At 40.3% G+C, this 25,031-nt stretch overlaps 1 long non-coding RNA gene across 8 annotated transcripts in view; it reads right to left on the bottom strand.

The window, feature by feature from the left end:
• Nucleotides 1-25,031, bottom strand: part of LOC140506113 (uncharacterized) — a 319,922-nt gene that overhangs the window by 133,212 nt on the left and 161,679 nt on the right. For all 8 annotated transcript variants that reach the window (XR_011967780.1, XR_011967781.1, XR_011967775.1 and 5 more), the window contains one exon: nt 21,951-22,014. This is a non-coding gene — a long non-coding RNA (uncharacterized lncRNA). The remainder of the gene's footprint in view (nt 1-21,950; nt 22,015-25,031) is intronic.

Raw genomic sequence — 25,031 nt, 5'->3', positions numbered from 1 at the left:
TAGGGGAAGACAAAGTTTAAGGGGGAGCTGGAAGGGAAGAATGGGTACCCACAAAAGAGAAAGGAAGCTCACAGGAAAATAAAGAGCTTCCATCCCCTTAGAACCAAAGGTTTCTTCAAACTCTCAAATTATGTGCTTCTATGATTCATCAAGCATTTACTAAGCACACATTATGAGCAAAGCCTGCTAAGTGCTGAGAGACAATGATCTGCCTGCATGCCTGGTTTCTTCATTTCAAACAACTCTGACTTCTAAGACATCTCTTGAAAATCAAAGTCTTTTCCTGGACAGTGCTAGAGGGTAAAAATGTCTTAATCATGTAAATGGGCCAGAATCAGGCAATAATGAAGCAGCCATCCTCATCTTTCACCAGCAGTGACTAATGCTCCAACTCTTGCAATATGAAGTGAATGAAGTCCCCTCTGTTCCCTCAAGCCTCATAACCTTGGCTCAGTTGTCATATGCAAAGGTAGCAGATGTTTGAGGAAGATGGCGCTTCCATGCACAATGTCACCATCAATGTTAAGTAAGTAAGACTTGGCCCCTAACAGGCAATATTATTTCTTCCCAAAATGCAGGTGGAAGTGGAGAACATCTCTCCTCCTGAGACACTCTTACCTATACCCTCCACTGTCCCAGAGCTAGCAGACACAGGTCTTTGGTTGAACCCAAGGCTGCCAATTTGCATTTCTAATCATTCAAGAGTTTAATTAGTATCATGGCCTTAATCAGGTGCATTGCAAATAAAGCTGATGTCATCAGAGCTTAATTAGTTTGAAGGAGCAAAAAAGTTTTGCACAATCTGAAAATGTCTCCACTGGTGTAAAGGTGAAGGGCCTCAAGGGTTTGTGGATGAGGACAGATGCCAAGCCGAGATTTTGGATTCTGTGATTAAAGATTTTTTTCCCATTGCCTGGGAAAGATTGACAAAGTCATGGCAGGCTGTGGTGGAAAGTTATTTAGAGTTGGAATCAGAAAAAAAAAAAAATCTGCTCGTCTTTCCAGCTGTTCTGTCACTTAGGAGTTATACAAATTTGGGCAAACCACTTTTACTGTCCCTGAGCCTCAGTTTGCTTATGTGTAAAAAAGGCAATAACAATTATTTTCAGTCCCTCCCTCAGAGGGCTACATTGAGGTTTAGAAGAGATAATGTCTGGGAAAGGGCTTTGAACATTATAAAGCCTTACTGGAATGTCATGGAGCAGTGGTAAAATAAAAACATGGAGAGGCAGCCAACAATGTTGGGCAGAGTTTGCTTTGGCCATCTTAGGTGTTTGGCATGTGACATGAGTATCTTCAGCTTTGGCTCTGACTTTTCAACTCTGGCATTGTGCTGTGAAGGAGAATTGAGTATTGCTCAAAGTTTGCTAATATTCCATCAACCAAAGTTTTTTCAAAAGGAGAAAAATTAAAGAGAATTAAGGAGAAGAGATGCACCAAGGAGATCATGGGATATGGAAAGGGAGGAGGTTACAAAACTTGTCTCATCAAATCTTCTCATTTTACACTGGAGAAAACTCAGGCCCAGAGAGAGGAAGTCACTTGGGACAAGGTTAGAGATAGCAGCATTGTTGTTCTGTCATGTCCTACTCTCCATGACCCCATTTGGGGCTTTCTTGACAAATGTTTGATAGTGCTTTGCCATTTCCTTCTCCAGATCATTTTACAGATGAGGAAGCTGAAGCAAACAGGGTTAAGTGACTTGACCAGGGTCACACAGCTAGTAAGTGTCTGAGGCCAGATTTGAACTTGGAAGATGAGTCTTCCCGACTTCAGGTCAAGGGACAAGGTCACTAACAGGTGGAAGAGTTAGAGCTCAAATTGAAGTCCTCTGATTAAAAATTTACCAGTCTTTCTACTTGCATACACCAAAATGTCTCTTCACATAAATGAGGTTAAGATCAGAGCAGAGAGCTGAAGAAGGTACCACTTTCAAAGCACAATATTTCAGAACTTGAGCTGCCAGAAAACCCAATGACTCTATCAAGACAAATAAAATAGCCATTTTTCCACAGCTGCATTTAAAAAACTACTATACGATGAGAAGGAAAGACAACGATTTCTTTTGTTCTACTTGCTACTTACCTGTTTGGGGGGAGAGTGAAGTTTTAAAAGAATTATGGTTTAGTCAGTTTTCTGTCTCTGTTATCATCTATTATATTGAGCCTGTGTTCAAAGGCTAAAAATTCATATAAATAATAGAATTTAAAACTTAGAAGGGACCCCAGTAGCTGTCTAATCCAATATATATGCAAAAAGAGTCTTCATTATAACATCCCACAAGTGGTTCTCCAGTCTCTGCTTGAAAACCTCCAAGGAGGGGGTATCCTTCACTCTTTAAGTGAGTCCATTTCACTTTTGGACTGTTTTCATTATTAGGAAATTTTTCATGATGTCACGTTGAAATTGGCCTCTTTCTAACTTCTCCCCATTTCTCCTTGTTCTGCCATCTTGGGGCCTGTAAAGAATATGGTAGCCTCCCCAATCTGCTAAATGAAGAAGCCTCACAGAAGTTCAGTGACCCTCTCAGAGTAAAACCAGAAGTAACAATCTAAAGTCCCTTTTCCTGGCATTGAGGAGTTTAAATATCAATTAGCCTCCAAAACAACTGCAAGTTTCCAGATTCAGACTTCTCACTCCCTTCCCCAGATGCCTGGTCCTGCTAGACACAAATAAGAACCCTATAAAAACTTACCAGACTTTACAGTTTGGGAAAGAGTGCCCTTTCCCTCTGGAGTTCCAGTGGATCTGTTTCCATCATTCTCACTGACTTCATTTTGTGAATATCAACCCTCCCCCAATAAAGTTGGCTATCTTGTGAGCTCCATGTCTCCTCATACTGGATTTTAACATTTCCCAAACTTTCTTGAAAAGATAAGGCCAATCCGAAAATGTTTAACTTTCCTCAACCTGAGGGCCTTTCATATACTTGAAACTATCATTCCTCCATGGTCTTCTCTAGACTAAATATATCTCAGTTCTTTCACTTGATTCTGACATATGGAGACACCTAAGTGGTCAAGAGTACTGGACCTGGAGTCAGGAACACTAGAGTTCCAATTCTGCTTCAGGGAAAATCACCCGACCTCACAGAGTTGTTGAGATGATCAAATAAAATAGTATTCATAAGGTACTTTAGCAATCTTCAAGTCCTGAAAAATTCTATTTTTTATGTACTAGTAGTAGTAGTAGTAGTGGTGGTGGTAGTAGTGGTGGTAGTAGTGGTGGTAGTAGTGGTGGTAGTAGTAGTGGTAGCAGTAGTGGTGATAGTGGTGGGGTGGTGGTGGTGGTAGAAGTAGTAGTAGTAGCAGTAACAGTAGTAGTAGTAGTTATATCCTCAGTTTGTTGGTAATATCTTTCTTAAATCATAGCACCCCAAACTGAACACAATACTACACATGAAGCATGATGAAGACAGAGTCCTATGGTACCATTACTTCCTCATTCCTGGAAGCTATACCTCTTTTAATGCAGCCCAAAATTACATTAGCTTTTTGACTGTCACATCACGCTGCCGACTCATATGGAAATGATGATTTGCTAAAACCCCCAGATTTTTTTCAGAACACCTGCTATCTATTCATACTTCCTCCATCTTATACTTGTGAAGCTAAATTTTTTGAAGCCAAATGTAAGATACTTCTACCTACTGAATTTGATCTTATGAGATTCACCCCAAAGCTCTAGTCTTGAAATGGTCCATTTGGATTCTAACTCTGTCATACAGTGTACTAGCTGTCCCTCTCAGCTTTGAGTCATTTGGAAATTTGAAATGTTCTTTCCCTGCCTAGAGAAATCAAAGACATATTATCAGTAACCTGTCCATGCCCGTAGTCTTTTCACACACTGGAATCATACTCTGTTTCTTCAGACCCTTCCTCTGACTGGTTGTCTGAACATCCCTTTTAAGGAAAACACTAGGACCAGCCATTGTCTTCATTCTTTTTGGCTCCACTTCTGACTCAATTCAGAGATTTGGTGTACAGCACTGCATTTGCTCATCTGGGTCAGAACACCTGGAAACACCAAGACTGGTTTGATGAAAATGATGGAGAAATTCAGAAGCTGCTAAATGAAAAACATGAACTCCACAGGATTTACCAGCAGGATAGTTCATCCACCTCTAAGAAGGCAGCATTTAATTCCATCAAAAGCAAAGTACAAGCAAAGCTTAGAGAGATGCAGGATTCCTGGCTCAGTAAGAAGTCTGATGAAATTCAGTTTATGCTGATAGTAACAATCCAAAGTGCTTCTATGATTCCCTGGAAGCTATTTATGGACCAAAAACTTATGGTACATCACAACTACTCAGTGGTGATGGAGTCACATTGATTAGTGATAAGGACATGATCCTAGAGAGATGGGCTGAACACTTCCATAGTGTTCTCAACAGACCATCATCAATCAATGCTGAGGCCATTGACCATTTACCTCAGGTTGAAGTCAATCCTTCGTTAGCTGAACTTCCAACTGAAGAAGAGGATTTGAGCCATCAGGCTCCTTTCATGTGCAAAGCACCTGGTGCTGGTTCTATTCCAGTTGAGATTTACAAGATAGGAGGACCATTTGTTCATACAAAAAAGCTGACTGATTCTCCCATCCCCATTCATGAACCCTGGTTTTTCAGCCTCTCAGAGATTAGCACAGCATATTATAAGTACTTAAAAAATGTTTGGTGTTTGCCTGCTTTCTCTATCACAAATTCTAGGATGGAGTGGTCACATCTCTCCAAGGTTCCCATCATTTTCATACTAGTAAGTAAGTCCCTCCCTATTAGTGAAAATCAGATCTAGAATAGAATTTCCCCTCCTTAGTTCTTTTTGAAAGATTAAATTACCACTAAGTAAAGAGTTACTGAGTTTTTGGCAGAGGGTTCCCACAAATGTCCATATAAATGAAATGCCTCATCACTACTCTACAATGTCTCTGTGCCAGGTTTCTGTTCTCCTTCCTTTGACCAAACACTGTGTCATATTTACCCCATTTGGTCCCTAGATTTCCCAGCAAGAGCATACCTTCTTACATGTAATACTACCTCACCCCTCTCCTCACCCTTTTAGCTATCATATTTCTTTTAAATAAAATATACTCATCCAGAGCCATAGTCCAGTCATGGATTTTATCCTACCAAGTTTCAGTGATACTAATGAGGACAAATTCCAATCATTTTATTTTGATGTATGATCTTCAGGAGTCACTAAACAATCAACAGGATGGCTAGACACACACTAAAGACGTGACCAGATGATTCCTGCTTCACTAAGTAGCATGTCTAGCTTGAGAGGTAAACCCTGGCTCCCCCAAAACACGCTCAACTCAACTCTCTCTCTGTCTCTCTGTCTCCATATATAAAAACACGCTCAACTCAACTCTCTCTCTCTCTGTCTCTCTCTCTCCATATATATGTGTGTGTGTGTGGGGATGTGTGTGTGTGTGTGTGTGTGTGTGTGTGTGTGTGTGTGTGTATCCTGAAGATCTTATATTCTGCATTATTTGTTTATGAAGACAAACTTGAGTGAAGGACTCCACAGTCAGGTCCAAGGGAGTCCAAAGGGAATTAACGGGGTCATTCCAAAAATTCAGGAAGATTCAAAGATGACTATGTAACCAGTGAACAAGCATCGTAATTTAATAGTCATGAAGTTGTCTTTTAGTCTGCTTGACCAAAGTGTTAAAAAAAAATCAGAAAAAAGAAACTTTACTGTAAGAGAAACCCATTTGACCCTGGGATTAAAATGAAAACAACTCCATCCCCACCTAAAATGCATTTACCCTTGTCATGCATGGAAAAGTTTCATTCTACCTACTTGTGTTTGTCCAACATTTAATTTTGTATTTAGCATATGCTTCTGTTTTTATACTCAGCCACCTCTCTATTATCTACTTCTCTCTATCTCAGAGGTGAACTTGGGAGTCACAGACCTTGAATTCGAATCCTGGATCTGCCTGGTCACTTTATTCTTCTGGGCCTCCATGATCTATAAAATGAGAGGGCTGGACTCGATGGCTTCTGAGATCTCTTCCAACTCTAGATTTATGATCCTAATTTAGACTGTAAGTAACCAGAGAGCACAGATCAAGTCTGTCTAAAAGGCTCCATAGGATGGTCTAGGCCACACAGGTACAGGGATGATGATGGTAATAATTAATAACAACAGCTAACATTTATATAGCCTTTTCTATGAGCCAGGGTACAATGTTTATCTTCATAACAACTTTGGGAGATAGGTACTATTAACATCCTCATCTGGATGGAAACTGAGGTAAGCAAAGGTTAAATGACTTGCCCAAGGTCACAGAGCTGGTACATATGTGACGCTACATTTGAACTCAGTTCCACCTGATTCCAGACCCAACCTCTGTCCAGCACACCTGCTAACTGCCTCACGTAGCTGACACTACGGTTGGTAGAGGTTTACTTAGTGTTTCCCTCCTTGGGTATATCCTAAGCCTATAATTTGTAAATTACACAACCTAAACAGAGTAGGAGCTGTGTAGGAATACACAGCACCAAAAATGTACATTAAATTATTAACTGAAATAATTCATAATGCTTTAATAATGGTTCATTAGTAATTCGATTATTAATTAAAATTAGATTGTTATAATCATGTTACCCTCTACCAAAGTCCTCCTCTGACTCCTCATGATGGTACAGAGGCTATTCTGGGTAGCTTATGTCCATAGAATTCACGCCCTGGCAGATCCTACCCAGCCAGGGCTGGAGACACTTCAAGTATTGGCCTAGTGTCTGTTATCCAAGCACCAGCCAAGATTAGTTCAGAGAGGTCCATCAGCAGAAGGCTGCCTACCAGGTGATGATGGTTTTTTGGCTATAGCGACTCATGTTGATTACCTACTAAGGCATAGCAGGGCTTTCTACTCTCCCTCAGAGGGCAGAGAGGTCCCACATCAATGAAGTCATGGATTTTATTAAGTCCTGAGGTATGGAACCATGTTAGAACAGAAACCATAGATGTCAGAGCTGGAAGAGAAGTCCTTCATTTTTATAGGTGTAGAAAGCAAGACTCAGAGGTAAATGACTATCAGTCCTTTGTAACAGAACAAACACCAAAAGCCAAGCCTCCAGATTCCTAGTTTATTGCTCTTCCACCTAAACTAATAACATGGTTCAAGTGCATATACTGTGGGTCAAATCCTATCTCCCTAAACAACGACATACTTGGTGACACTTTCATAGCTGACAGATGACAAGGTAAGGTGACTGAAAGCTGCAAAGAAGGGTCTGGCGAGTCTTGGTCTTGGAGTCAAAGCCTGGCCTTACTGCATTTATTACCCATGTGACCATGGGCCTATTCTGTCTGAATATCCATTTCTTTATCTATAAAATGGGTTGTTATAAGATTTTGCTTACTTTAAAATACTGTACAAATGTCAGCTATTCGAATATAACCAAATGAGTCTATAGCCTGCTGGTCTTAACCCTGTCCCCCAATACTAGCATTATGGAGGGGTTTCATTCAACATTTATGCTATGCAAGTAAAGAGGTAAGTTTAAGGGAGCAAGTAAATGAAAATTGCAAAGGAAGCAGTGTGATATAGTGGGCTGAGAGCTAGGGTTGGCAATCAGAAAAGACTGATTTCAAATCCTCTCTCAGATACTTAATGGCAAGTGACTCTGGGCAAGTGACAACTTTTCTCCACCTCAGTTTTCTCATCTATAAATTGGGAATGATCTGACAGGATTGTTGTGATGATCAAATAAGTTAATCTGTGCAGGGTTTTTTTGCAAAATGTTTAAGCCTATGTTGAAATGTCCATTGAATGAACATTTTTAAAGCAGTATTTTGCTATCTTTATTTAAGTGAATTAAACTGAATTGAATTGATGTCACTCCTCTCAGATCTATCCTCTTCTCTCTATTCACTCTCCATTTGCTCTTCAGAACTTCATTATTTCTCACCTAGATGACTATAATAGCCTCCTAATTGTTCTTCCTTTTTCGAATCTATCCTCCACAAACCTGCCAAATGAATGTTCTTAACATACAGGTTACTCCCTTGCTCAAAAATCTTCAGTGGCTCCTTATGGCCTCCAAGATAAAATACAAACTCCTCAGCTTGGCTGCCATGTAAAGTCCTCCCTCCACAATTTGGCTCCCACCTACCTTTCCAAACATTTTATATTACTTCACTTTGGACATTCCAACCAACATGCCTTATGAACTGTTCTCAAATTCACCAATGTCATCTTCCGTCTCTGGGCATTTAGTAAGACAGGCTGGCTCCATGCACTTCAAATCTTCTGCATCTTCTAAGGCTTCACTCAAGAACAAAGCTTTCTTGAGCCCTCTGGCTGTTCTGATCTCTCCCACCTAACAGTTTCTATTGACTTATCTGTGTATACGTGGAATCTATCCATTAGCATATAAATTCCTTCAATTTTGTCTTTGGATCCCAAGCACCTACCAATTTCTTGTACATAGTAGGTGCTTAAGAAAGGTCTGTTGAACTGAATTGAATCAAATTCCCCATGGCTAATACAGGCAAATAGTCTGACCCATTTGTAGAGGGAAAATATCCTTACACTGGTTTAGAATGTGGGAAAGGGTTGAATAGGTAGAGAAAAGAGATTATGGGTGAACTAACACAGAATAAGGGAATGCAAGAAACACTGGACTATTTTTAATTAAGAAGGGATGACAGCTGACTAAATTCCCTGACTCTGCAGTTACTGGCTTCCTGACCTAGACCTTATTGGACCTACTTCTAAAACCAGTCTATTAGTCCCTAGTGGTGGTTCTATTATCGTCCCTCTATCCTGACAGGTGTAGAACATACCCAATCTGTGTCTATTCTTAGCATGCAAAGAGGGAGATAAAAGTAAGAATGCTTATGAGCTGTATCATAGTCCAGAGGGAAAGGAAGGCTAGATCAGATGACCCCAAGAGCCATTGTCTAGAAGTTTCCAAATAGCCCCAGGTTAATTACATTGAAGACCTAGCCTAAACAGACCAGCTTGTTTGATTCACTCATCCAAAGATTGTGTTATATAAATCATCTGGCCATATTACAACATACATTTCCTAAGCACTATTTTTCTTGGCATGCATTTTGGAATTATCATATTCAATATTGCTGTATTTTCACAAAAGATTAGTATTCCATCATTTGAAAATCACAAGCACCTACTATGTGCCAAGCAATTTGCTAGGGACACCCTCCCTTCCACACACACACACACACACACACACACACACACACATCTGGGGTACAAAGACAAAAATAAAATAATAATTGCCTTCAGGGAACTTACATTCTACTGAGGAAGGAACAGTAATAACAATTATTATTATAACATTATATTGTGATATAATAATTATTCATGATAATAAGCATTTATATAGCATTTTGAGGTTTGCAAAGCACACTACAAGTATTATCTCATTTTATCTTCACAATAATCTCACAAGGCAGGTGCTAATATTATCCCCATTTTACAGATGAGGCAGAGATTCAGTGACTTGTCCAGGTCACATACCTAATAAGTGTCTAAGACTAGATTAGAACTTGGGTTCTTCTGCCTCTGGGTCCAGAGCTCTGGCCACTGTGCCTCCTATTATTGTGCAACATATACACTGCTAACTGTAAAAAAAAAAAAAAAAGCAACAACAACAAAAAAAAGATAGGTATGAATGGAAACAAAGAAAAGACCAGGATAAAATGTTCTAGGAAAATCTGAGGAGGGAAATCTCACCCTCAGCTGGTTAGCAGGTTGAAAGGTAAGGATTGTGGAATGAAGGGAATAGGGAAAGGAAGGTGGTTGCTCAATTGAAGATAATGATTCTGAAAGGCAGATTTGAAGAAGGAGTACATTCCAGGAATGGGGTGTTCCTGAGTCCACAGAGATAGCATGGTATGCAATAAGGCTGGAAGGTTAGGTTTGCATTTTATTTTCTACTCAGCTACCAGTGATCTTCTTAGCCCAAGTCTGAATATGTCACCCCACTATTCAGTAAACTTAAGTGACTAATTTTCATTTCCAGGATCAAATATAAAATCCTCTGTTTGGTTTTTAAAACCCTTCCTTCATAACCTGGCCACTCTGTAGTCTTCTTATACCTTGCCCCTTCACATATTCTAGAACCCAGGAACACTGGCCTCATTGCTGTTTTCTGCACAAGATACTTATCTCCCTGTTCTGGGTGCATTTCTCTGGCTGCCCCCATGAATGGAACACCATGGGACCATGGTGAGTGAGACACTTAACCAGAGCCTCCATCTCCCTAGCTGTATAAGGAAGAGGTTGGACTCAATGACTATTCATTTCCTTTCTGGCTCTAAATATAGGATCCCATGGGTTTCCTCTCCTTCCACATCTTCAAGCAGAGGCTCCAATATGTTATAATGCGAGGACAGAGGGTTGCTTTCAGCTGTGGATTGGTGGTGAGGTCTCTTCCAGTTCTAAGTCCTGTTAGTCTATGATGGTGAGAACCAAGGAGATCAAAGTTGCTTGCTCAGAGTCACAGGGCTAGCTAATGATAGAGAACTCAAAATCAGGTGTCCTAATTCCCAGGCTAATCCTATCTCCACCGAATAACTCCATCTCCATTCGTACTTCATTGTTCCTCTTTTCTAACTCATGTGGTATTTATCATCTGCCTCACAAAATTAGCACTCATTCTTATTCCCTACTTTTCCTGGGTATGTGCATTATGTATATTTTATCTCCAGTTAGCTAGACTAAAAATTTCTTCTGGTCAGAGACAATATCTCATCGATCTTTTGTCACTTCTATAATACCTAGTCTGGTAGTAGGTAATTAAGTTAGTGCACAGTAAATATTCTTTGATCACTTAACTACCAGATTGGGAATACTCACTGTCTTCTGTTCAAGAGAATCTTAGGGTCAGAGGGCATCTATGATTTTTTTTCTGTCCCCTAGGAACCACAAGAGAATGTACCTAAACAAAACTCCAATAGAGTTTAAAAAAATAATACTTTAAATCCCTAAGGCAAGACATTCTACACTCTTACCTGATGGTCCATTATGTAACCCAAGACTTTGGAAGTTCTTCCTTGATTCTAACTTAAATCCTTCTTATTGCAGACTATTTCCACTCATTCTGACATCAGGAAATGTAGAGATTTCCTATGTAATGGCCTTCTGTGAACCAAAAGATTCCTATCATCACTCTGCCTTCCATTCTCCAGGTTAAGGAATGGCCCTGTTTTTGTCAGGAGAAAGACTACTTCAGCCCAATGGTATCCCCACCCAGTCAAAGGAAGTTAAGAGATTATCATAGCTATCTGAAGAATGTTAGAGAAACCTAGTGGCAACATTTGGTATTCTTGGCTACCTGGCAGTAGAATGGTAGTCAAGATAAAACACCTGTTTAAAGAGCAAGAGCAATGACCAATCTAATCACGGGAGCCAAGTTAAACCCAAAGCCACCCCTATTCTTCAGTCCTTACTCAGGAAACATTAAAAGCCCAGAGGAAGCCAGAGGAGGGAAGTCTTTCAAATGAAAGTATTCTGATGCTGGGAAAGGAATTGCCAAATGTCACTCTGGAAACAGGAAGTCGGCCGGGGTACTGTATGTGAAGGCCGTGTAACAATGTGAGGGAACACCGGCAGAAAAACAACAGTAATATTGAATCTCAGTGAAATCCCATCTGCAATCCTCCCTCTGAAAGCAAAAGAAACAGCTAGATTCTCCTTCTTTCTCCCCACCTCCTTCACCAGACTCTTCTGCACACTGAGTCAGCAAGGCCAGCAATGTGGCCCAGCCCTCCAGTTTTGAAAACAGCATCCTGTGAACAAAGCTGGGACCATTTATCTGGAGATTAAAGTTTCTTTTTTAATAAGATGGGTGTTATCAGGGAGCTAAGGGAGTGGCAGCTAGTAAGTGGAATTTTTGCCCCTTCTTTCCATTAAAAAAAAGAGATTAGGGGCTGATTGAACAGGTAAGCAGTGTGACCTGTTAAGTTGTCTTTGGCAAAAAACAAAGGCATTACTAGACATGAGCAGCAACTTTTCATTGGCAGCAGGTGCTGAACATGGAGTAGGAGTGTGTGTGTGTGTGTGTGTGTGTGTGTGTGTGTGTGTGTGTGTGTGTGTGTGTGTGTGTCTGGAGCAGGACATTCTCTTCTGTTGCTAAGACACTTTCCCCTGCCCTCCCCTCCCCACTCGCCTCTCACCCAATCACAAGGTGGCATCTCCCCATTGGTTGCCTTGTCTTATCGAATGACCGTGACAAGTTGGCGTTGAGCCCACCTCATTGGTTCATTCCTTACGGCCCACTGTCAGGGGACAGCAAATCAGACACCTAATCAATATTTTGTGAAGCAGCACGAGCCTCCTGGCTGAATTTACATTAAGTATCTTGCTGTCTGTTCCTCTGCGCCCAGATAAGCATCACATTAATTTCAGGGGTAAGGAGAGGGATGGGCAGACTCAAAGCTGTCGCCCTTCAGCCATCTTGGCTGTTCTCAAGTCCAGGTTAAAGACTCAGATTATAAAAACTGCATCAGGTTGACTTACACTGAAGAAATAAACCTGATGAAGGAGAACTAGTGTAGATCAGCATAGCTTAATGGTGACCCTGCTGGAAGTAGAATTGGGATTTTGTTTTGTTCTTTTTGGCTACTGCATAGAGAGGGAGAGTGAAGGAGGCCATAACTCATTATATTTAAACTAAACTGAACTGAAAGGAAAATGAGTTTTTGTCATCAGTGAGTTCAGAAAGAGACTTGAGCTCCATAGCTGTTCAGCTAGGCTGCACTCAGAGAGAGGAAAGCCAGAGTCACTAGGTCAAAAGGTGCTATGGTCCTTGGAGAAGATCAAGGATTCTTCTGAGATGGGTGGGAATTCTAGGAAAATTTGGAATTGGGGCCTAAATGAACCATAGTGGCTTCCATTCTTCAGGTAATTGTCCCACACTTAACCATACTTATTGGTTAATTATGAGGGCTCCTTCAGTGTTCAGCCTTAACAGACAAAGGTGAATGGAATAATTACATGGATGACTGGAACCAAAAACAAAGCTAACCCTCCTTTATCAAGGAAGGTCCAAAATAATCTAGACAGGCTGTCTAAACCTAATCAAAATCACATATTATTGCTTCACTTTTCTTTGCTCGTGTGGACAATGCTCAAAAAACTCAGAGAGATCCTGAAAAATAATTAACACCATCATAATGTGACTTGTGCAATGGTATGGATGGAAAATATGAGGGAAATCAGCTATTAAAACGAACAGCAAGCCAAGTATTTACTCATATCATTCTTTCCTGGACTGAGTTTACATCAGCTTTGAAGACAAGTTCAAAACAATTGGCCTACAAAATGTTGGAAGAGTTTTCCAGCCCTTTCCTAGCTCATCCATGTCCTAATTTAGAGTGACCAAATGCCAAGAATCTAAGGAAATGAAGACTGGGAGATATATTTTCCATTTTCATTTTGCTTCTTATTGAACAATGGCCAGTGGGCTAGTAAGAATTTGCATGGTAGTTTAAAAGTGATGTATGCCATTAGGTTTACAACCAACCTTTGGGAAAAGAGCAAAATTCATCAGGAGCCAGGTAGCTCAGTTGGATAGACAATGATTTTGGTTTGTTTGGTTGTTCTTAAAGTCAAGGCTACAGAATAAATCCTTGGATGGCTCAATTCTCTTCACTCTGTTCGATATCTGGCCATTTTACAAATGCCTATCATATGATTCACAGTAAGAAAGTGCTATTATTGACTGCCTCTAACTCTCCACAGTGATAGTTCCAAATCTTTCCCTTTCTGCTCTAGCCCCCAAATTCACCTATCACCTCACAATTAGGGCAAATGGCTTAGTCTCTTATTTCAATAAGGTCATTTGATGTGTATTGTCAATCCTTTTCCTCTCCTCTCAAAGATTTCACATCATCCATCCTTTTTTATTCTTTTTCTCAGATGAAGTATTCATATTTGTGCTAATGCTAACCAATCCATAACTGTGCCTTTGATCCCATTTGCCACCATACCTCACCCCATTGTCTTTCATAGATATTTACTTTTCCCCTCTCTAATGGCTCTCACATCTTGCCACAAATAGGCTCAGGTCAAACTTCTTGAAAAATCTGTCTAGAGTCAAGAGATCTTAAGCTTTTTGTTGTTGTCATGGACCCTTTTCACACTCTAGGGAAGTGCATATGGATCCCTTCTCCCAATGTTTTTAAAAGCATAAAATGAAATATGCAAGAAACCAATTATAGTAAAAGTAGTTATCCAAATATTTTTAAGTCAATGACCCCAGCAGGTTAAACATCTCTGATCTAGACCCAATGCCTCCATTTCCACACCACTCACTTTCTCTTCAGTCTCTTGCCTCTATTACACTGAAATTCCTCTCTCATAATCACCAAATCCAGTGACTTTCTTTTAGTCTTTATCCTCATCAAACTCTACAGCACTGTTAAATACTCCCCTTGTTTCTGTATACCAACTCCTCCTTTATGAGATACCACTCTCCTGTGGTTCTCCTACATCTCCAACCATTCCTTCCCTGTCATCTTAACTCACTCCTTGTTTTCTCCCTGACCTTGAAGGTAGACATTTCCAAGGTTCTGCCCTTGGCCCTCTCCTCTTCTGTTTCTCTACTGTCTCTCCATCAGCAATCTCTTTGACATTGCTTCAGATATCACTTCTGTGTAGCTAAGTCTCAAATTCAGTTCTGACCTCTTTCCTAAGCTCCAAACCCATATATCCAGCTACCTGCAGGGTACCTTCACTGAGATATATCACTGGCACATCAAATTTAACATATTTGCTTATTATTGTTTAATTGTTATTTTAATATAAATTTATTATTATTATCTTGACTATTTTAGTCAATAACATTCATCCAATCTGCTATAGTATAATCTTTAACTTTTCTTTCCCTTCTAGCTGACAAATCCACTCAATTACTACTAAAGCATGATTCTAACCTCAGTTTCATCCACATCTGATGTTTCTTCTCTATGTTCAGTGCCATCACCCTAGGACAGGACCTCATTATTTCATGATTCATAATTTTCAAGGCTACTAACAAATCTAAGGGCAGCCAGGTGGCACCATGAATAGAGTTCCAGTTCTGGAGTCAAGATTTGTTTTCCTAAGTTCAAATCTAACCTCAGACACTTAGTAGCTGTGTGACCCTGGACAAGTCACTTAACCCTGTTTGCCTCAGTTTTCTCATCTGCAAAATGAACTGAAGAAGGAAATGGAAAACCACTCCAACATCTCTGCCATCAAAACTCCAAATGGAGTCACTAAGAGTCAGAAACAACTGAACAACAAATCTAATAGATTGGCTAATTGGGAGTTGATATTCAACATAAACAAAGACAGCAAGAAAATGCCTAGTTGCCCTTGATGAGTTCAAGTCACCAGGTCCAGATGAACCACATCCTAGGGTACTGAAAGAACTAGCAGGTATGATTGCTGAGTCACAGTCAGGAACCTTTCAAAAATTGCACAGAACAGAAGAAGCACCACAGGACTGGCAAATGTCCAGATTGTCGAGAGAAAAAGAGAGAGAGAGAGAGAGAGAGAGAGTCTGCAAACTGTAGACTAGTGAGCTTCTATTCCTGGTAAAACTCTAGAACACATAATTGGGGACTACCTACTCAGCCCACTCCTCAGGAGTATGCAGAGTAATGGTGCTGCAATTCCCCATGTTAGAGGAAGGGGAAGGGAATAAGCATTTTTACAGCACCAGCTACATGTCAGGCATTATGCTAAGTGCTTTACAAATAGTACCTCATTTGATGTGGAAGAGGCTGAAGGGCCTGCTTCTGAGAAAGTCATGATGATATATAATGAAAGGATTTCAGAGAGACTTTGGAGCATGTGTAGAAATTATGTAACTGACTTCTGTCCGCTAACCACTGGGTAGGACAGTCAAGTATGGCAGTGGATAGAATGCTGGGCCTGGAGTGAGGAAGACTCATCTTCCTGATTTCAAATCTGACCTCATATACTTACTAGCTGGATGACCCTAGGCAAGTCACTTAACCCTATTTGCCTCAGTTTCCTCATCTGCAAAAATAAACTGGAGAAGGAAATGGCAGTATCTTTGCCAAGAAAACCCCAAATGGGGTCACAAAGAGTTATACATGATTAACGATTGAATGATAACCGGTGGTGAGGAAGAACTTTTATAATTAACTAGGGAGGTCTTTAAAAGGCACTAGCTAAGGAGAGTCTTGATATTTCTTCTACTTGCGTGAATTCTTCACTTTGGCTGATTTTTTCCTGGCAGATAGCACCTGGTGAGAGACAATGTTACAAGGGGAAAGATTTTTAACCCACTTCCTGTCTTAATATGGAGGTCTTGATTGGCTAGAACATTAACAGAAATCTAATGGAATGAAATATAACAGGAACAAATGTAAATGTGTAGGTCAGGTTCAAAAAATCAATTTCACAAGCACATGATAAGGTAGACAGGACTAGAATATCATCTGAAAAAAGATTTGGGAATGTTGGTAGAGAGCAAATATGTAAGTTAGGAGTAATGAAAGTAGCCAAAAACAAAACAAGTAAACAAGCAAAGCTAGTGACATCTTACTGTCCATTACAAGAGAAGTAGAATAGTTTCTCTAATGCGGGGGTATTGTCCCTGGTATACATTGCCCCAGGCTGATTAAAGCTGGGATATTGTGTTCGGTTCTAAATAATTCATTTTAGAAATGACAATGATTAAACTGATAAGTGTCCCCGAGAGTGCAACCAGGATGGGAAAGGCCCTCAGTCCATACCATTTTATCACTGGATGACTGAAATGATGGTTGGCCTGGACAAGGTAAGACTTCTGGAGGATATGTGATAGCTACCTTCAAGTATTTGAAAACCTGTCATGTGGAAGAAGGATTAGACAAGAGGAGAGGATGAGGGGTGATAGACAGAAGTGACAAAGAAGCAGTTTTAGGGAAAGCTTCTTCTAATAAATTATAGTGACCCAAAGTGAAATGTGCTTCATAGGAGGCAGAGGCAGCTAGGTGACTCAGTGGATAGAGCTCACGGGTTGTGTTTGTCCTTCATTTTCAAAGAGTCAACTGCAAATCATGTCATCATTTTAAAACGAAGGAGAAACACAACCTGTGAGGACACTGAGCTGCCTGAGGGGGATCAAGGGGACCCAGCTAGTTGGGTAACTCAGTTCATCTTCTCTCTCTCCCTCTCCTCCTCTCCAAAGGAAGGAAAATTTTGATAGCCAGAAGCTGCCCAGTTAATTTGGGGTTTAGAGACTAGATTTATTTCTTCTTTCTTTCATTCCTTCCTTCCTTTATTTCTTTTCTCCCTTCCTTTTTTCCTTCCTTCTTTCCTTCCTTCCCTCTCTCTCTGCTCCTTTCTTTGTCTTTTTCTTCCTTCCTTCCTTCTTTCCTTCCTTCCTTCCTTCCTTTCTTTTTTCTTCCTTCCTTTCTTTTTTCTTTCTTTCTTTCTTTCTTTCTTTCTTTCTTTCTTTCTTTCTTTCTTTCTTTCTTTCTTTCTTTCTTTCTTTCTTTCTTTCTTTCTTTCTTTCTTTCTTTTTCTTTCACAAAACCTTAAACACATATTTGTTTTCTGGTTGTTTTCCCCATTAAATTATGAGCTCCTACAAGAAGGGGATTGTCTTTTGCCTCTTTTTTTTATCCCCATCCCTTAGCACTTGGGTTGGCAAATAGTAGGTGTTTAACAAATGTTTACTGAGTGATTTTATGTTCACAATGACCAAGGGATGTAGGTGTTATTATCCACATTTTACAGATAAGGAAACTGAGGCAGAGGTTAAGGAATTTGTCCAGGGTCACACAACTAGCAAGTGTCTGAGGTCACATTTGAACATGGGTCTTCCTGACTCCTCTTGGTCTGGTTCTCTATCCACTGCATCACCTAGCTACTTCATTTGATAACAGCCCTTAACCTTACAGGGATATTGTGAAGGTAAAATGAGATACTATAGGAAAGCATTTTATAAATCTTAAGGCACCAATATAAATGCTAGGGGTCATTATTTTTGTGGCTGTTATTGCCAGACCCGACTTCTTTATGGTCCTGGTCATGTGACACTTCTGCTCAAAATTCTTAAGCTGATCCCCTATTATCTACCAAGTAAAGTTCCAATATCTTGGCTTGGCATTCAAGGCTTCCCACACTCTGGTATCATCCTGCTTTTCTAGCCTTCCCTCTCAAAACAGCCCTTCAAATACTTTTTCTGATAGCAGAATTGCCCTATTTCTTTCCCCTTCATATACATTTTGCTATCCTTTATCCCTGCCATCTTTGAAACAATTCCTTATGCTAGAATTCCTTTCCTCATTTCTAACTTTGGAATTCCTAGTCATCTTTTAAAACATACCTTCCTCCCTTATGAAGCTGTCCTTGAACACTACAGGTTGATCAGAATTTTTCTCCCCTGGGATCTCCCATCACATTTTCTTCTCACATCTCTTATGCACATATCAAGTGATATTGTGTGTGGCAGTTATTCTTTTGTTTGCCACATTGCCCTAATGGGCTTATAAGTTCCCTGAGGGCAAAGACAATGTCTTATCTAAACTCTGTATTTCCTAGAGTGAGCTTAGTACAATGCTCTTCCCATATTGTTGTTCAGTCATTTTTCAGTCGTGTCTGACTCTTCATGACCCCCTTTGAGGTTTTCTTGGCAAAAATACTGGAGTAGTTTGCCATTTCCTTCTCCAGCTCATTTTGCAGATGAGGAAACTGAGGTAAGCAGAAGTTGCTTAGGGTCACACAGCTAGCAAGTGTCTGAGACCAGATGTGAACTTACAAAAATGAGTCTTTCCATTTCCAGGCCCAGCACCCTATTCACTGTATCACCTCATTGCCCCTAACTGCCATATTAGGCAGCTACTAATGTTTCTTAAATTGTACTGATGGAAGATAGTGGAATAGAAAGACACAGATACGGAGGTTTTCCCCACACAGCCCATAAAATACCTGTAGAGAGGGACTCTCAACAAAATTCTAGAGCAGCAGAAGTGGACAACAACAGAGTGGAAGAGATTTCCAGCCCAGGTGACCTGAAAGGCCCACAGGAAATGTCTGTTGCACCAGGAGTGGAGCAGAGCCCAGCGCAGCCTTGGCTGTGTAGCAGGGCTCCAAACAGCCCTTGGGGGCAGAATCTTCAGTCACAGTAGCAGCGGGTTCACAGATTCCTCAACCCACAGGTGCCAAAGGTCAGTGACAGGATTTTTTCAGTCAAGGGAAGGGAGAAGGGCCTTCCCATAGCTCTGGCCTTAGGCGGCCACTGCAGAGGCCACATGGGAAGGCATAGCAGCCGCATCCATTGTTGGAGTGTAAAAACCCTGGGGGCACTGAGGAGCTGATTCCTGCCTCAGCCCTGTGTGGAGGCCCTGGCTGAGCTGGTCTTTGTCTCACACTGAATGGCAGCCCTGCCCATCCAGCTTATCTGAAAATCAGCCCCCAGTGCTGTCTTCGTGGAACTGGAGGCCGGGTGGCTGTGGAGAGCTAACTGCTAAGATTCTGGGCACAAAAATCCCTCCCTGCACCCAGAGAAGTACACTCTTGATTGTGCCACCTTGGAGGAACTGAGATCTTACAGATTCCCAGAGTATACCCTACTCTTGACAAAGGACCCAAAAGTCAAGTAACTGGTTGGGAAAATGCCCAAAAAAGGGAAAAAAAAATAGGACTATAGAAGGTTACTTTCTTGGTGAACAGATATCTTCTCCCATCCTTTCAGATGAGGAAGAACAATGCTTACCATCAGGGAAAGACATAAAAGTCAAGGCTTCTGTATCCCAAACATCCAAAATAAACACTCAATGGGCTCAGGCCATGGAAGAGCTCAAAAAGGATTTTGAAAATCAAGTAAGAGAGGTGGAGGAAAAACTGGGAAGAGAAATGAAAGAGATGCAAGAAAAGCATGAAAAGCAGGTCAACAGCTTGCTAAAGGAGACCCCAAAAAATGCTGAAGAAAATAACACCTTGAAAAATAGGCTAACTCAACTGGCAAAAGAGGTCCAAAAAGCCAATGAGGAGAAGAATGCTTTCAAAAGCAGAATTAGCCAAATGAAAAAGGAGGTTCAAAAGATCACTGAAGAAAATAGTTCTTTAAAAATTAGAATGGAACAGATGGAAGCTAATGACTTTATGAGAAACCAAGAAATCACAAAACAAAACCAAAAGAATGAAAAAAGGGAAGATAATGTGAAATATCTCATTGGAAAAACAACTGACCTGGAAAATAGATCCAGGAGAGAAAATTTAAAAATTATGGGACTACCTGAAAGCCATGATCAAAAAAAGAGCCTAGATATCATCTTTCATGAAATTATCAAGGAAAACTGCCCTGAGATTCTAGAACCAGAGGGCAAAATAAATATCGAAAGAATCTACTGATCACCTCCTGAAAGAGATCCAAAAAGAGAAACTCCTAGGAACATTGTGGCCAAATTCCAGAATTCCCTGGTCAAGGAGAAAATATTGCAAGCAGCTAGAAAGAAACAATTCAAGTATTGTGGAAATACAATCAGGATAACACAAGATCTAGCAGCTTCTACGTTAAGGTACTGAAGGGCGTGGAATAGGATATTCCAGAAGTCAAAGGAACTAGGAGTAAAACCAAGAATCACCTACCCAGCAAAACTGAGTATAATCCTTCAGGGGAAGAAATGATCTTTCAATGAAATAGAGGACTTTCAAGCATACTTGATGAAAAGACCAGAACTGAAAAGAAAATTTGACTTTCAAACACAAGAATCAAGAGAAGCATGAAAAGGTAAACAGCAAAGAGAAGTCATAAGGTACTTACTAAAGTTGAATTATTTACATTCCTACAGGGAAAGACAATATTTGTAACTCTTGAAACTTTTCAGTATCTGGGTAGTTGGTAGGATTACACACGTACACACACACACACACACACACACACACACACACACACACACACACACACACATAGAGAGAGAGAGACAGAGACAGAGAGCACAGGGTGAATTGAATAGGATGGGATCATATCTTAAAATAATGAAATTAAGCTGTGAGAGAAATATATTGGGAGGAGAAAGGGAGAAATGGAATCAGGCAAATTATCTCTCACAAAAGAGGCAAGTAAAAGACATTTCAGTGGAGGGAAAAAGAGGGGAGGTGAGAGAAAAACATGAAGTTTACTCTCATCACATTCGACTAAAGGAAGGAATAAAATGTACACTCATTTTGGTATGAAAACCTATCTTACAGTACAGGAAAATGGGGGAGAAGGGGATAAGCAGGGTGAGGGGGATGATGGAAGGGAGGGCAGTGGGAGAAGGGAGCAATTAGAAGTCAACACTCTTGGGGAGGGATAGCATCAAAAGAGAATAGAAGCAATGGGGGGCAGGATAGGATCGAGGGAAATATAGTTAGTCTTACACAACACGACTATTATGGAAGTCATTTGCAAAACTACACATATATGGCCTATATTGAATTGCTTGTCTTCCCAAAGGGAATGGGTGAGGAGGGAGGGATGAAGAGAAGTTGGAACTCAAAGTTTTAGGAACAACTGTCGAGTACTGTTCTTGCTACTAGGAAATAAGAAATACAGGTAAAGGGGTATAGAAAGTTATCTGGCCCTACAGGACAAAAGAGAAGATGGGGACAAGGGAAGGGAGGGATGATAGAAGAGAGGGCAGATTGATGATAGGGCAATTAGAATGCTTGGCGTTTTGGGGTAGGGAGAGGGGAGAAATGGGGAGAAAATTTGGAACCCAAAATTTTGTGAAAATGAATGTTAAAAACTTAAATAAATAAATTTGAATCCAAAAATCTAAAAAAAAAAAAATTGTACTGATGGCTCCAGAAAATCTATCAGTAGTAGAAGTACTAGAAAAACTAAGACACTAAATATCCAGTGAATCAAAAATGGTGTCCAAATTAGAAGTAGAACTCAGATCTCCTGATTGCCAACCTTGGATTATTTACATTAATTAGATACATTGTCTTCTCACATTTTCCATTTTTCTTACCTGGCTGGTTGGGTTTGGCCATGATCCCCTTTGGGTTCTGGTCCAGAACACTTTTCTAGATTCCCTGTGAATAAGAAACAGAAAAGAAAATGATAAGGAGCTTGTACCTGTGTGCCCATTGCCTTCCAACAATTTAGATTCAATGTAATAAACACTTACTATATGCAAAACACTCAGACAAATGCTGGGGAAACCAAGTCCTGTCCTCAAAGGGAGGGGTCTTGGTTTAAATTTAATTAAACAAGAGTTTGAGTACTTATTATGTCCAAGTCTCTGGAGTAGGATGTGACCATACAATTGAAAAAATGAACTAGTTTCTGATTGTAAGGAACTTGGGGACAGGGAGGTATACGTGAAGAGGAGAACTTACATGCAGATAAATAAATACCAAATATATACATAGATAGATAGATAGATAGATAGATAGATAGATAGATAGATAGATAGATAGATAGATAGATAGATATGTAAGCACAGAGTAATTTCTCAGGGAAGGAAAGCACAAACGACTCAGGGGATAAGGACATTAAAACCTCTACTAGTTCTAAATTGGTGACTCTATGAGTTATAATATGATAGTGTCAGTTTGACTAACTTCTTGTGTGGGAACTTTCAACCAATGCTGATGGAAATCCAGCTACAACAGAGTGTGCAAATCCTAAGCAATTGCTTAAGGTACTCATAAGCTAAGTGGTCATCACAACCACCCTGGGAGGTAGGTGCTATTATTATCTTCATTTTACAGTTGAGGAAACTGAGAGGCAAAGTGACTTGCCCAAGGTCACACAGCTTACAGCGTCTGAGACTGGAGTCACTGAACTACCTAGTTGCCACTATCTGTGAATGATGATACAGTTTAGAGAATAATTCATTGCTCAAGAGAGGCCAAATACAAGTCTGCTGAGAAATTCAAAAGGAGGCCGGGGAGGGAGAGGGAGGAATCAGGGAAGGCTTCACATATGTGGTATCACCTGAGCTACAGTCTTGAAGAAGAAGAAGGATGTCAACATGGAGAGATGGAAGTAGAAGTTTGGAGAGAACTCTCGTTCCACAGTCTAGTTCCAGAGGCAGTCAGGTGGTATAGTAGATAGAGCATTGGGCCTAGAATCAGGAAGACTTGAACTGACCTCCAGCACTTAGTAGATGGGTGACCCTTGGCTATTCACTTAACCTGTTACCTCAGTTTCCATAGCTATAAAATGGAAATAATAAAATCTACCTCATAGGACTACTGTGAGGATCAAATGAAGTAATACTTGTAAAAGCACTTAGCACAGTACCTAGCACACAGTAGGCACTTAAAAATGCATATTCTCTTACAGACAAAATCATAGAGGCAAATGAGGGTAGAGCAAGATGTTAGAAGAGTTTGGCTGGAGCATCAAATGTTCAAAGCAGAATACTCTAGCCTAGCCTGATTTTTAGCAATCCCTCCCAACCAGCTTATTTTCTCCCTTTTCCTCATTTTAGAAGTAACCTGAAAATAGGATTATAGATTGATACAAAAGTATTGACATGTAAATATCATAATAAAAAGCTTTGATCCAGGGGTCAGAGGACCTTTGTTCAAATCCTGTCTCTAATGTATACTCCTTAGGTGACCTTGGGAAAATCATTTAATATCAGTAGGCCTCAGTTTCCTCATCTGTAAAATGAAGAGGGTTGGAGTAGATGGCCTCTGAAGTCCCTTTCAGCTCTACAGCTATGTTCCTATGATCTCATTTTCCTGAGCTTAGGAAAATACAAGTTTTGTCATGGACGTATCTCTGACCAGCCCCTCTACTCTACCACTCCCATCAATGGTCTGGAAATCAGCTGGCCCCTTTTCAATCAGGAATGTTGGGATAACTTGGCATGTCTACTATGGTTGGAAGGGAAAGGTGAGCTGGCACAAAATGATATTAATGTTAGAAACAATAAAGTTTTTTAAAAGATATTTTAGCCAATTAACAAGACATTACTTGGCGAGATAAGAGACGAGATATATTGAGTGGATTGGAATGAATGGAGGTTATTATAAATCCAGAAATATTACCCATATCTAACCAAATGCAAAACCCAATATAAATATTCAAAATGTAACCCATAGCTCTCCCTTCTCCCTCTTCCTTAGGAAATAGGGTCTTTTACAATGTTCAAGAAAAATCAGTATCAAGGAATTTAGCCATCTTGCACCACAAAGTAAGCTAATCCTATGTTCAGGATATAATGGGTGGGAAATCCTTGTGTGGGGGAAAACTTGCCTCAAACTTCTGATTATAGCCAGAAATAGGACCTCTTGTGATTCTCTCTCTTTGGAAAAAGGTTGCCCTAAAGGTTGGAGCACCTAGGCCAAATGTTCAGTGCAATCTGGCTCTAATTTGTTCACTTTTCCAGGTCAACTTTTAATTAAGTATTTGTGAGTGACAGGGGAAAAAATCCAGGCCAAGTCCAATATGTGGACATATAAAAATGCTTTCAATCTGACGTAAACCAATAATAAGAAGAAAATTGAACTAACTCCATTGTTGTGAAAATCCCCAGATCTCACAGTATTCTTGGAAACTAGGAATCTGTTGAACTAAATTAATACATGGCACACCCACGTCCCCACATACTGGAACAGCTCCGTAAGAGCCTCTCTTCGCAAGTCTAATACATATCACAATACCTTATCAGCGGCTACAGAGCAAGGGCCAATGTTCCCAATCCCAATTGGCAGCAAACAGACCCATTAACATGGTAGCCTATAACCCCTGCATGGAGGACATCACATCTCTGAACCCAAGTATGGTGGTTTTATGGGCTGAGTAAGTCTATGGAGACTACTGACATCCTTCCTTACCACCAGAGGAAGAATTCCCTCATTTTCATTTCAAGCAAAGAAAGCTATGGCCTCCCCACTCCTCATCATGAATTGTGGAGTGGGAGTGCCATAACCATAGAATTAAATTAATTTCATTGATAAGTATGTATTGGTACTAATAACAATAGCTAGCAATTACATAGTACTTTCAGGTTTGTGAGTCATTATATACATACATAATTATAACCATATATACCACATGTGGGCAGCTAGGTGGCACCTTATAGGTTTGCAGC

This window comes from Notamacropus eugenii, chromosome 5, assembly GCF_028372415.1.
Source record: "Notamacropus eugenii isolate mMacEug1 chromosome 5, mMacEug1.pri_v2, whole genome shotgun sequence".
NCBI lineage: Eukaryota > Metazoa > Chordata > Mammalia > Diprotodontia > Macropodidae > Notamacropus > Notamacropus eugenii.
Note: the sequence above shows the minus strand (reverse complement) of the source record. Positions and strands in the feature narration are given on the sequence as shown.